Source organism: Lissotriton helveticus, chromosome 6 (genome assembly GCF_964261635.1).
Source record: "Lissotriton helveticus chromosome 6, aLisHel1.1, whole genome shotgun sequence".
Classification (NCBI taxonomy): Eukaryota; Metazoa; Chordata; class Amphibia; order Caudata; family Salamandridae; genus Lissotriton; species Lissotriton helveticus.
In genome coordinates, this window is record NC_136067.1 from 1,563,197,191 (window position 1) to 1,563,211,085 (window position 13,895).

A 13,895-nucleotide genomic window follows, 5' to 3' on the forward strand; every position below is an offset into this window, starting at 1 on the left:
GCTTCTTCAAGCAGCACCCGCCGCAATGTAAAACATACAGGATGTGACCGCCAGGGTGGCGGTCACATCCTAATTGCCATGGAGGGACCGCCGCTGCCCATGCGGACGGTCCCTCCTACTCAGGGGTGGAGGACGGACGCAAGTCCGTCCGCCATCCTAATCGGCCCCTATATTTGCACCTTTTTGCATATTTTCTACACTCTGTTGTCATACTCCCTCCTGTCTCGTCTTACTCCTTCCTCTCTGATTATAATATCTTCTTTTTTCTATTCTCTGCTCTCTTTTTATACTTTTTTTTTCATACTTGCTCCTCTTTTTGCATATTTGTCCTACTCTTTATATTTTCTCATGTCTTTATATTCACCACTGTTGTCATAGTTCTCACTGTGTTCTCATAGTACTCCCTCTCTCCTTATACGGTCAGTTTTCCTTTATAATTGTCTTTTCTCCACATTTTTGTCTCTGTGTCTTTTTACATTCTTTCCTCTTTCTTCATATATACTCTTCTGTTCTTATATTCTCTGTTTCTTCTTATTCTCGCTGTTCTTTGCAGGTACTCCCTATTGTTTTCTCATACTTTTCTTTTTGTTCTAATACTCTTCTCTCTGTGGTCACATTTCTCCTCTTTTCTAATACTTTGCACTCTCTACTAATATTGCCGTCTTTTCTTATTGTCATATTTCGCTCATCATTTTCCCCCCTGTTCTTATACTCCCCCCTGTTTTCATATTCTCCTCTCTGTTCTCTTACTTCTCCATGTCTCCTCATACTACTGAGTTTTTCTTATATTTCCTTTTGTCCTATACTCTTCCATCTGTGTTCATATTTTCCTCTTTTTCTTCATATTTCTTTTCTCTTTTCATTTACTCTCCTCTCTGTTTATACTTCTTAAATCTGTTCATATTGTTTGCTCTCTTGTCTTATTCCTCTTTGACTCCCTGCATACACTCTGCAGCAATTTCCTCATAGTCTCCGTCTTCTCATAGTGATCTCTTTCTTTATATGTGTTTCTCTTGTCATATTTCTACCTGTTTCGTCATACATTTTTCACTGTTTATAATCCTCCATCTGTTTATACTCCTTCTTTTCTGCTCAATCTGTATCTTCTGTGCTTGTACACCCCTTTTTTTTACTTATGCTCCTCTTCTCTTCTGGTACTGTTCTCTCTGTCCTTATACACACTGTCCTTTGCTAGTATTCCTTTTTTGTTGTTATAGTTGCATGTCTTTACACATATTCCTTCTTTTTTCTTTAGAGTCTTTCTCTCTCTTCTTATCGTGCCCCCTCTGTCCTCTTACTCTCTTTTTTCTTCTCATACTCTTTCGTCTCTCCTCATATTTCCATCTTTCTCTTCATACTCTCCATTACCTATTGATACTTTCCAGTTTATTCATACTTCCTTCATCCCGTTATATTACAGTGTCTGTTTACACTCCCCTTTTTGTTTATATTTTCCTTTGTTTCATACTCCTTCCTCTCTTGTTGTAAGTACTTTTATTTTCATAGTCTCACGTTTCCTGTCATAATGCTGCCTCTGTTGTTATAAGTAATATTATAGAATATTTCATATAATTATTTTTGTAATGTTATATATATATTTTTTTATAGATTCTGTCTATCAATACTGAAAAATCGGTATCATGCCTACAAAAAGTCAGAAAAGGAAACAACGAAAGAAAAGTGTTTATTTGAGGAGAAGTCATCCACAAGATTTACATGAAGAACCATGTGTTAAGAAAAAGAAAAAAAGTGCTGGTAAGAGAAGGAACACTTTTGTGAGGAAAATATTAAAGACTAAGGGGCCCATTATGATGTCGGGCGGATTGCCTCTGCGAGGCTGGCGGTAGCCACCGCCGGCCTGGCGGAGGGAATCCGCCCAACATCCATTGCCCAATTCCCCCCGCCATATTAGGATGGCGGGGGGGGGGGGACCGCACTGGTGAAAAACACCGCCCGCCTGTTTTCCGCCCCGGTCGCCTTGCGGCCGGGGCGGAAATTGTTTAATATGGTGGCGGTGTCTGTTAGACACCGCCAGCCATATTACAATGGGCATATTGGCAAGCCTTTCCGGAAAGGCAGGCGGTCTTTGGTTTGGGGCCCCCTGCGTGCCCCCCTGGTGATGGCCGAGGTGTTTGGGGCAAAAGGGGGGTAGCTGTGGTACCCCCCGCATTTGCTTTTACCAAGCAGCAGGCACCGCAGGGTGCTGGCCGGTTCGTGTATGCAAATGCGTGCATTTGGTTTTCAGATTGTGGCGGGCGGTGCAGTGAGCACCGCCCGCCACAATGTTAAAATGAGGATTGCGCCCGCCACTGTGGCGGGCGCATCCTAATGCACATTTTGGGACCCCCGCCCTTGATACGGGCGGTCCCGTTTCCCGATAGGGTGGCCATCCTAATAGCCCCCTAAGAGTAGTGTCGAGAAAGGGAAAAATTGTATTATTGTGTCTGCAATGAAAAAGAAAAAGAAGAACAAAGAGAACAATCATGGAAAGTCAACTGCAGAAAAAATAGTGTATAGTAAAAGGAGGAAAAATCAATTTATCGAAATTAGGAAAAATATGTTTTATAACAGAGTTGCTTCAAATTTAATGAAAGAAAATAAGGGATGTAAAAAAAAAACAGCATTTTATAGGAAGAAGAAAGGTATAGAAAATGTAGTTGAGAAAGCTTTGGAATTGAAAACAAAATTGTTCATTTTAGTTATCAATAGAATTCGATCACTAGATAAGCCAATCCATTTAATGAAGGCCAAAAGTAAGTGGAGAAGAGTAATTAACAGAAGTAATTTTTGTGAGTTTTTTTGGGGTGAATGGAAACATAGTTCAAGTTCTGAGCCTTTTTTTAATGAAGAAAGTTATTTTCAGAGTAATGATTTGTTGCATGCTGTTGACACTAGTGGTCGTGCTTATGAGGTTAGACATGGTTGTCCTATTGAGAAAGAGAATATTGTTCCTAGAAATGAAGAAGAGGTGTTAGCTGAAGAAGTTTAGGGAGGCGTCCTAAAGCTCCAGTGTACACTTGGAATTGTAGTAGTATTTGCAGTGTACGGCAAGAATCTATTGATTTTTTACGCAATTTCTTACGTAACTATACTAAGAAAAGTGTTAAACAAAAGAGTAAGATGTTGCAAGGACTAGACCCTTGCAGAGTGAGGGAAAATACTGGTTTGCAAGGTCATTCTCTGGCTTGTCTTTCTAAAAAAGTATGTTGAAGTGTTTTTCACCATTTCAGGATGTTAGCAGTACATCATTCTGAAATGAGGAAATTAGTCAGAAGATTGTATTATGCAAAAAGTCCAGCTCTAATGTTAAAAAAGTTGAACAGTGCTCTTTTGCATGGATCTGTATCAAGTGTAAAGAACGTTTGTGATTAAATTGAGGTTAGTTATTTTGGTCATGAGGAAGACAGTGCAAAAATTGAGATATTAATAGAAAGAAATGTATAAGAGAATGTACAACATTATAGTAAAGAACATTTTGAGCAAGAAATGACAAAGTTTAAGGTGATTTCAGGTGAAAGGCCAAATTATTGTTGTGTGTGTTGTCGACGAACTCATTATAAAAATCAGACCAGGACTGTTGATCTGTATTTAAAAGTGAGTGGAAGGATTTTGCAACTTATTTGTTGGTAGAGAATTGTTTTAATTTGGGTTCTGATCGGCGTATTTGTAAATATTGTTATAACAAATTAGACGAGAACAAAATGCCTGATAGAGCTGTGCATAATAATCTTGAGTTGGTAAATATTCCTTCTGAACTGATGGATTTAAATACCTATGAGTCTATTCTTATTCAAATGTGTGCATCCATTTCAGGCTATTGTTCGTATGGAGCCTAAGACAGGAAAATTGCCTCCTTCTGATTTACAGAGAGGATTAAAGGGAAGAGTTGTATGTGGGCCTCTAGATTTAAAGAAAAATATTGAAACAATTGGTGTAGAAAATGTAGAGGATGAACCTTTAGTTATTCTTGTTAATGGCGTTGCTACTAAGAGTAAGAAAATCTGGCACGAATTAATGGATGTTAGGAAAGTGAAAAAGGCAACGTTGTATCTGGTAAAAAATAATCAATATTACAGAAATGTGTATGTGAGAAAAGAAGAAATAATTGTAGAAGAACACAGTGACTTGCCATCTGGACACATTGAAAAAGTGGATGTGTACATAACTGAAGAAATCTACGAACATTACAGTGTTCATCCACTGCATTCTAAAGAAGTGATGGGGAATACTATAGAGTTATTTCAAATGAAAGAAGCAAAAGGAAGTCCCATTAGTGTATGGGAAAAAATCTTGGAAGCTCGTTGTTTCCCTCAATTGTTTCCAACAATAAAAGGAGGACGATATGATGACCGACCTGTGCAGATTCCTGCATCTGAATACCGGACATCAAGATTATATGCAGAAGATCCAAGATTTCGACAATGTATTCCATATTTGTTTCATCTTTTGTTTGGGAGTGATTTGTCTGGACTTTCTTATGCAGTAAACCATATATTGAAAACAGGTGTACATCTGCAAAATGTTTCAGCAAAGGAATTTATGGATAAAGTACTGCAGAAAGATAATGTTTTGGAATCTCAGCTAAATAATCTCATGGCGTGTCAGCGTGGTACTAAAGAGTACTGGTACCGTCGTCATGGAGAACTGAAATGTATGCTAAGGAACTTAGGAACTCCTAAATGGTTCCTTACTCTAAGCTGTGCTGAATATGCTTGGGATTATTTACTTCAATTTCTTCCAGAGGCAAATCCAAGTATACTAAATATTGAATACAAGACACCTGGAGAATTGTGCTCTTTGGATCCAGTTAATGTATGCAGGTATTTCAATCATAGATTGAAGCTATGATGTCTTTTATCACCAATAAAAAAAATCCTCCTCTTGGAGAGGTTCTGGACTTCTTTTGGAGAAAGGAGTGTCAAGCAAGAGGTGCTCCTCACATATACATGCTAATATGGATCAAAGATGCTCCCAAATTTGGAACAGACTCAGATGATACTGTGTTGTCTTTTATTGAAGAATATGCTACATGTCATATACCCAAAAGTACACAAGATAAGGACTTAAGACAACAAGTCTTACTATTCCAAAGCCATCGTTGTGGGAAATACTGTTGTCAAAAGTAAAATCTAAGGACAAATTCTACATCAAATGTCGTTTTGCATTTCCACGACCTGTAATATCAAAAGGAAGACTGAACAGTTTTATGTCATCTTTGAGACATACTATCACAAGAAAGTCTCCAAAAAATACCTACAACTTAAGAAGAAATGAAGAGTCAAAATATATAAATGACTATAACCCAGTCATTTTGTCCATGTGGAATGCTAATATGGATATTCAATATGTTGCGGACAATTCCATTGCTGTTGCTCGATATGTAACATCCTACATAACAAAATCAGAAAAGACGGAATTGAAGGAAATGTGGGAACAGATTTCCCATGAGAAGAGTCTAAGAAAGAAGTTATATACTTACAGTTTGAAGATGTTAGCTCATCGAGAAATTGGAGCGTATGAATGCTCGGATTGGTTATCATCTGCAAGTCTATATTCCAAATCTAGAAGAATCATTTGGGTGAGTCTAGGTCCTGCTGCAACACGAAACCTAGTTCTTAAATCTGTACAAGAAATTGAATATTTAGCTGAAAAAGAGCCAGAAAGTACAGATATTGTGAAAGCAAATATGTTGGATACATATTATCCAAATAGAAGTCATCATCTTGAGAACATTTGTCTCTATGAAGTGCTACAAAACTATATTTTTAAACGGAATATTACTGAAAACATTATTATTGGTATATATGCCGTTATTGTTTCTGAAGGATGTCTGGTGAAACAAAGAAAAGGACATTTGATTAATCACCGTAAACTGACTTTCGAAACACCTGACAAAAGGGAATTTTACTATTTATCTCTTTTGCAACTTTTCAAGCCATGGCGTTTAGAATTGGAATTACTTGGAGATTTCGAGAGCTATGAAGATTCCTTCAATGGAACTAAAGATACTATAGAATGTCCTGTTTTTGCTAATTATGTGAAAATGTTGAATGACGAAATTGAGCAAGAAGGTAGAATTGCAGCCGAGATTGCTAGAGACAGTTCTCGAGACAGTCAAACTTCTGCTCCATTGAGTCAGGACCCACTAGGAGAACCCATTGTTCAAAATGAAGCAGCAACTGCTATGGAAGAGGTGGAAACAGGAATGTATCAAGCTCAAGAAGATGTAACAAACTTAGGAAACTTGGAAGAACAACTAAATCTTGAGCAGAAAGAAATATATGAGCAAGTGAGAGAACATATTCAGCCTGGATTACTTCATGCGAAGAAAAAGTGCTCTTGCTCATCATTTGAACCTATCCGAATGTACGTGAGTGGACAAGCTGGAACAGGCAAACGCTTTTTAATTAAAGTAATCACAACTTTTCTACAGAAAACAACTGAGTCGCATTTGTCTTGTGTTGTCACTGTTCCAACTGGATTAGCAGCCCACAATATTAAAGGATTTACTTTACATCGTTTATTAATGCTACCAGTAGAGCATGAAAATAAATTAGAATACCACAAGCTATCTGGAGAAGCTTATTGTGAAGTTTCAAGAGTCTTGAGGAAAATGAAACTTCTCATTATTGATGAGGTAAGCATGGTATCAAACTTAATGCTTGCTCTTGTGCATTTAAGAATGCAGCAAATTCTTAAAACAGAGTATGACGTATTATTCGGAGGAAAACACGTCATCGTTTTTGGAGATCTTCTACAACTTACTCCTGTAAAAGGATAGCCAGTGTTTAAAACACTGTCGCACGAAGATACCGAAAGTCTTTGGGGAGCATTGGAAATGTAAACATTTGGTCATATTTTGAGTATAAGGAACTTATTACAAATATGCAACAGGCAAAATATGCTGATTATGGAACTATTCTTCAAGATAAAAGAATTGGAAAAATGACTGAATATGGCAAACAAGCTTAACAGAGACGATTACTTTCCAATTTGTTTCCAAATAAAAATATTGTCCCAGAGAAAATATACATGAGAATTGCAGAAAACAAATCTGTAATCTGCTTAATGCCAACACTACGTGAATGTTCTATATTCAATGAAGAAATGTTAAAGTTGGAAAATGAAGAAATTATAAAATTGGAAGCTATTGATAAAATAGAACATGAAGGAACCACTATTATTTTGACTGAAAAGTTGAAGAGGAAATTGGATTCTTTAGAGAAATCGATAAGTAAAACTGCTGGTTTCGAAAATAATTTGTATGCATGTGTAAACTGTAGGGTAATTTTACGACATAATTTGAATGCGGAAAAAGGTTTAGTAAATGGAGCAATGGGTAAAATTGTTGATTTTGTTAATTATGTAAATAGAGATGGGTTTGAATTTTGAAAATCAAATTTGATGAAATTGCTGAAGTACAACAATTTAGTCGTTGTTCATCTCGGTTTTTGCTTGTGAAAGATTTGAATGGACAGTTTCCTGTTTGTTTGGCATATGCGGTGACCATTCATAAATCTCAAGGTTTAAGTGTAGATAGTGCTTTAGTGAATATTGGAAGTACCGTGTTTAAAGGGGGTATGGCATATGTTGCTTTGTCTCGAGTCAGAACTTTATCTGGATTGTACTTGATTGATTTTGATGAGACAAAGGTTAGTGCAGATGCAAATTGTGTGAAAGAGTATAATAGGTTAAGAGGAGAATATGCACCCAATTTAGGTCAATATCCAGTATTTGAAAAGCTTGTGGTAAGAAGAAAAAGAAGATTTGAGAATATCTGTAGTGAAACTGTAGAGAAAGAAAAAAAACAAGGTGAAGATGCGCCTGCAAGCAAAAAGAAAAAGGACAGTGTTGAAGAGAAAGTTGGTTATCGGTTTGAAAATAGTTGTGGTGTCAATTGCTATGCTAATGTAGTTGTGAATGTTGTTTTTGTTCTTGAAAGTTTGCAACAGCAAATTGTTGAAAATCAGGCCGAAAGATTCTGTTCATTGTTGTATTCTGTTTATGAGAAATGTAGTAGTGATAAAAGTAAAATACAAAGTGTTTCTGGTATTCGAAATGTTTTGGACATATGTTCTGGTTCTAGTCAATTTACGCAGAATATTCAGCAAGATTGTCAGGATTTTTTAATGTTTATGCTTGGTGTAATGGAAGATGAAGGTATAGATATTGAAAACCTTTTTGGCCTTTCTTATAAATGGCAACATGACTGTCAAAATTGTTTGTTTACATGTAGTACTAACATACACACTGAAAGATTCATATATTTGACTTTACCTGACTGTGAATCAGTGTATTTTAACAATCTAATCAGAGGAGCAAGTCAAAACATGGAGTGTAGCCAATATAAGTCAGAAATGTCATCAACATTGTTTATACAATGATATGGACAGTATGTAATTTTAATGCTGCAACGTTGTAGAGCTGATGGAAGAAAATTGGAAACTTTAATTAAAAATGTTGTAGCTGGTCAAGTTTCAATATCATGAAGAACTTGTGTAGCTGTTGCAATTATTTTTCATGATGTACCTTCTACAAAATCTGGACACTACACCGTTTATTTAAAATGTCTGAAAGGTTGGATACATTGTAATGATAGTCAATTAGTTTTTAAGCAACGTTTGCCTAAAGAGTTACCAAATTCTTACCTAATATTTTTAAAGCCAAAATTTTAAGTTCAAAATTTGTCCTTTTAGGATTACTTCTGTTAAGGTACATTAGTTTGGTGTTGTAGAGTATTTTATAAGTGAGGGCAAGGAGGTTGAAGGTGATCCTCTTGTTGATATTGAGGCAGTGTAGGTGTATTAGGTGGTGAGTGATGTGGCTGCAGCAGGGAACATTCATAATCAGTAAGGTGGTGGTCTTTTGGATTTGTTGTAGTTGTTGTAGGTGTTTGGCTGGAATTCATGTGTAGAGTGTTTTGCCACAGTGTAGTCTGCTGCTGATGAGGGACTGTGTCACTGTTCTTCTTCTTTTGGTAAGGATCCACTTGTAAATGTTGCGGAGCATGTGGAGGGTGTTACGGCAATACGAGGAGACGTGTAGACTTGCTTACACATGGAGAGGGAGGAGTTTAGGATGAATCCTAGGTTGTGGACATGGTTGGTAGGTGTTGGTACTGTCCACAGTGTAGTGAGCTAGCAGGAGTCGTCCGAGACTGAGGGGGTGGGTCTGAGGATGAGCACTTTCATTTTGTGCAGCTTCATGTTTAGAGAGCTGCTCTTTATGTAGTTGGTGATGTCCTTCATTGTGTCGTGGAGGTTTCTTTCGGTGGTATGTGGATTCTTGGTGAGGAAGAGGATGAGCTTGGTGTCGTCGATGTAGGAGATGATGTTGAGGTTGTGATGGTGGGCTACTTGTGTGAGGGTGGCCATGTAGATGTTGAATAGCGTTGGGCTGAGGGATGAGTACTGGGAGACGGAGCAAATGGTGTCCGTGGTTTTGGAACAGAAGGCTGGGAGGCAGACGCTCAGGATTACTATTGAACAATTACCAAACTAAGAATTTGACACATACTATTTGGCCGTGTGGAAAAGTAAATAAAACCATAAAGGACTTGTTGTTATGTATTTTGTCAGCATATATTTGTAAGTAATATTATTTACAGTGTATGAAAATTAATCATAATGTTTTGTTATGTTATGATTGTTTGAGATGTGTCATATTTATGTAAGAAATTGCTCTTAGAAAAAACATTTAAGATATGTTTTATTTCTATTTTTTAGATTGTTAATGAGAATGTTGAATTTTTTTTAAAGATATTCTTATTGATTGTCTTTTTTTTGCCCGCTGTTATGTGATGAGTACTATTGAACTCACTGTTTCTAGTGAAATTCGATATATTCTGAGAACAGCAAAAAAGGCAAATGTAATAGTTTACAAATTGTTTTGTGTTGTAAAAGGTATATTGTAACAGTTTTTTTTGTGTCTTCCACAGATGGTAATTTTATAATATATAATTTTTTTATTATTTAATATGCTTAAGGTAAGTACAAGTTACTGTTAAAAATGGTCGATGGAATGTGCTTCAACCGAGCTGAAGTAACAAAACATGGACGGAGAAGGTAAGTGTGTAAAGATGGTTTGTATTTTTTAAAGATATTTCAAAAAATTATGTACTGAGTGTACCTGTCAGAACCCCTCATCAATCAGTGGATACGATTATGACTTATCTAAACCCTAGCTGCTGCAGGAGAGATGAAGAATCTGCAAGGAAACATACTTGGAGTGCTTTAGTGTAACAGAGAAATTCTAAGATGGCCACCTCGAGGAAAGACACGGTGGTGGTCTAGTCATTTACCACTCACCTGTGGGGAATCCTTGGTGAGGCGCGCGCTCCCTAACGAGTGCACACTTCACCTAAGACGTTCCTGAGTTCAGACCCGTTTTCAATTGCTTCATAGATATTCCTGAAGAGAAGGCACAAATATTTGTGAGAGAGTTAAAGAAGGTTCCCGGTTAAACTTACCTTAGTTATCGTGCCTGCAACTAGAATTCAGCTTCCGAGTTGGAAGAAGCCCGCATATTTTACAGCGGTTGATTTTCCTATTGCGGCTCCTTCAGGGCAGGCGGAGTCAGTCGTGTTCAGCACCTGAAGAGCAGAGAGAACAAGAAACCATACAAGAAACCTAAGTGATACCTTATAGTTGACAAAGGTATATTCTTGGAAAATAATCGTATGACAAATTACTGAGTGACTAAACTTCCCTGACAATATAGAGAATATTGAATATATTCACTCGATGTATTTTCTCTAACCTAAAACAAGAAACGATAAAATTTGTGATAAGCAAGGTCTTAAGGGAAAACAACACATTGAGTAAGGAATACCAGAAAGACTGTTGAATTAAGAAGGAACATTAGTGAAAAACACTAGATATTCAAGTATTGACAGAATAGATAACAAGCAACTGCATAAAGAAAGGTTAGTAGAAGAACACAAGGCAATTAATAATATAAAAATTAGACAATAAACTGAGAGGCCTAGGTCAATGACTGTTACGTAATTATAGTTTATAAGCAGTGAGAAAAATAAAGAACCGCAAGCTACAAGGTTGCAGATAAATACTAGAGGAGAGGCTAGTTCGAAAGTCGAAGGGGTAGGTAATTAGTAGGGTTAGACTAAGTTATAGATGAGGAATAGAGATAGAGTAAACACATGAAGTATTCAAAAAGTAGTGTGATAATGATGCCTAAATATACGCAGATACACAGTGTTATTCTGGACAATGAATAGTATCTTTTGTATTTTACTAAAACACATTTACTATTTTGGAATGGGTAAGGTGAAAAGACATATTCTACATTTTTTAGTATTGTATTTTACTATAATATCCTGAGTCTTTTCCTATAGTCATAAGGAGTGACTGGTTTCAAAATGTAAGAAAAGCTAAGAACAGGATATCGTTATAAGTAATTATATTTATATAACTTTGCAAAGGACTAAAGTTCTACTAATGGAATGTTATTAAATAATAGTATTTATATAATATTTTTTGTAGGCCAAAATCGGTGAAAAATGTAGTTTTTTTATTATATATTGGTAAAAGTGATCAAATTAACTGTTTATATTTTTATACAAGGAGCAAGATCATAAAGGAAAAATTATGGAAAGAGAACAGCCTCATAGTGAGGATATGTTGGATATTACCTTGAGTATAATTGAAGAACTAATCGTATCTGTCACAGGCAATGGGAGTGAAGAAGGGGAAGTTAGTGCTGCAGACATGAGGTGTGATTTCGAAGACGAAAGCTTTGATAGAGATTTTCTGGAAGCATTAAATTATGTTGAAATTTTAGAACAAATTAATTCAGAAACTGCTAACGAGGGAATTGATCTGAATGCCATATCTGATGAACTTGTATTGGAATGTGTGTTAAATTATGACATGTTACAAGAATAATTTTTTTTTAAATAATAAAGGTTTGAGCACTATCTACTAATGTATTTATTGTACTAAAAGTGAAGCACTTATAGATTCAGTTATATATTCTTTAAATGTTTGCATTGATTTAAAATATGCAAAGTGGGTCTGAGGGTATGGATTGCTTAAAATCCGTATGGAGTATACATGCAGTCTTGTATGCACCTGCAAACGTGTGTTTTATGCCTTCAATTCCCCAGTCTGTATCCTTAGACTTCCTCCAAACACTCTGACACTGCTGTTTTAGTATTGTAGTGAGCCAGTCAGCAGTATGTTCTTTTCCATTGTACCGTGGTAAAACTGAAGCTATAATAAATTTAGTGAGGAACTTTCTTTGCAGAACTGTAATGATCGAGTCACTATCTAGATACTCATGGATTAAAACAGGCCTTAGTCCATAGAGTGTTTCAAACCCCTATAGACTGTGCATGCACTGTTCTATGCACCAGCAAACTTATGTTTTATACGTTCAATTCCTCAATGTGTATCCTTACACTTCCAGCAAACATTCTCACGCTACTGTTTCAATATTGTAATGAGCCATTCAGCAGTATGTGTTTATCTGTCTACTGTGGTAAAACTGAGGCTGTTATAAATTCAATCAGGCTCTTTCCTTGCAGAACTGTAATCATCCACTCACTACCTAAGTACTCATGCATTAAAATAGGCCTTAAAGCATAGACTGCTCCAAACCCTTATAGACTATGTATGCAGTCTTCTATGTACTTGTAAATTTGTCTTTTATACATTCAATGTACCAGTTTGTATCCTTACACTTCCACCAAACACTCTGTCACTGTTGTTTTAGTTTTGTAGTGACTCATTCATCGGTATGTTGTAATCCAGTCACTACATTTAAACACTAATGGTCACATATACAATAACTGGCATATCCCCAGGAATGTGTCAGTTATTGTGCTCCGTGACACCACCACCATGGATGCGCCATATTTACAATGCGGTGTACGATGGGACAAAAATGGCACAGATATGTGATGTATCTGTGCTGTAAAGGTGGTGCATTGTTTGAGTTATGTTGCAAGTGCAACACATCTGCAGCAATTCTCTGGGGGCCCCTATGCTCAGACTACTGTGTCAATCATAACACCTGCTTCAAGGTAGTGCAGGGTTTTGACACAGCATGAGCCCAAAAGTGACAAAATGAAATCTTGTAGATTTTAGTCAGCCACTTTTAGGAGGTGTTCCTGCGCCAGAACGCCCCCCCCCCCCCCCGCCCCTGTAGGAATGTCTCCTTCTGTTGCAGGGATTTCCAATGTGACGCACCTCCCAGATACGTCACATTCTAAATACCACATACCATGGCGCATCTTTTGCACCACTGCTTCATCAGAAAAGTGATGCAACGGCGGTGTAAAAGAGGCACAAGGGTGTTGTAAATCTGCCCCTAACAAACACTTACAAATTCACCCAGGCAGTTTTACTAGCAGTGTATTCTTTTTGAATTTACTTTTATTATTTTACATAACAATTATGAAATGTAACTTTAAAAATAAAATAAATATAAGTATTTATAATAAAAATGTAGGAAATTACTATAAAAAGAAAGAAATATAATAATTAGTACATTTTAAAATTATCATTTACAAAACTTTTGAAATTCACTGAAAAAACCATAGGTTTCAGCCACGTTATTGTTAGGAATTAGCATTTAAAAAACCTTAGAAATTCACTGAAAAAACCATAGGTTTCACACATGTTATAGTTAGCTGGACATTTCACTCATACAAAACCATTGCAATTCTCCCGTTTTAGGGCCCTATTAGGATGGCGGACGGACCTGCGTCCGTCCGCCACCCCCAGAGGTGGAGGGACCATCCGCAGGGGCAGCGGCGGTCCCTCCGTGCAAATTAGGAAGTGACCGCCACCCTGGCGGTCACATCCTGTATGTTGAACATTGCGGTGGGTGCTGCTTGAAGCAGCACGCACCGCAATGTTAAAAATGCAAGCTGT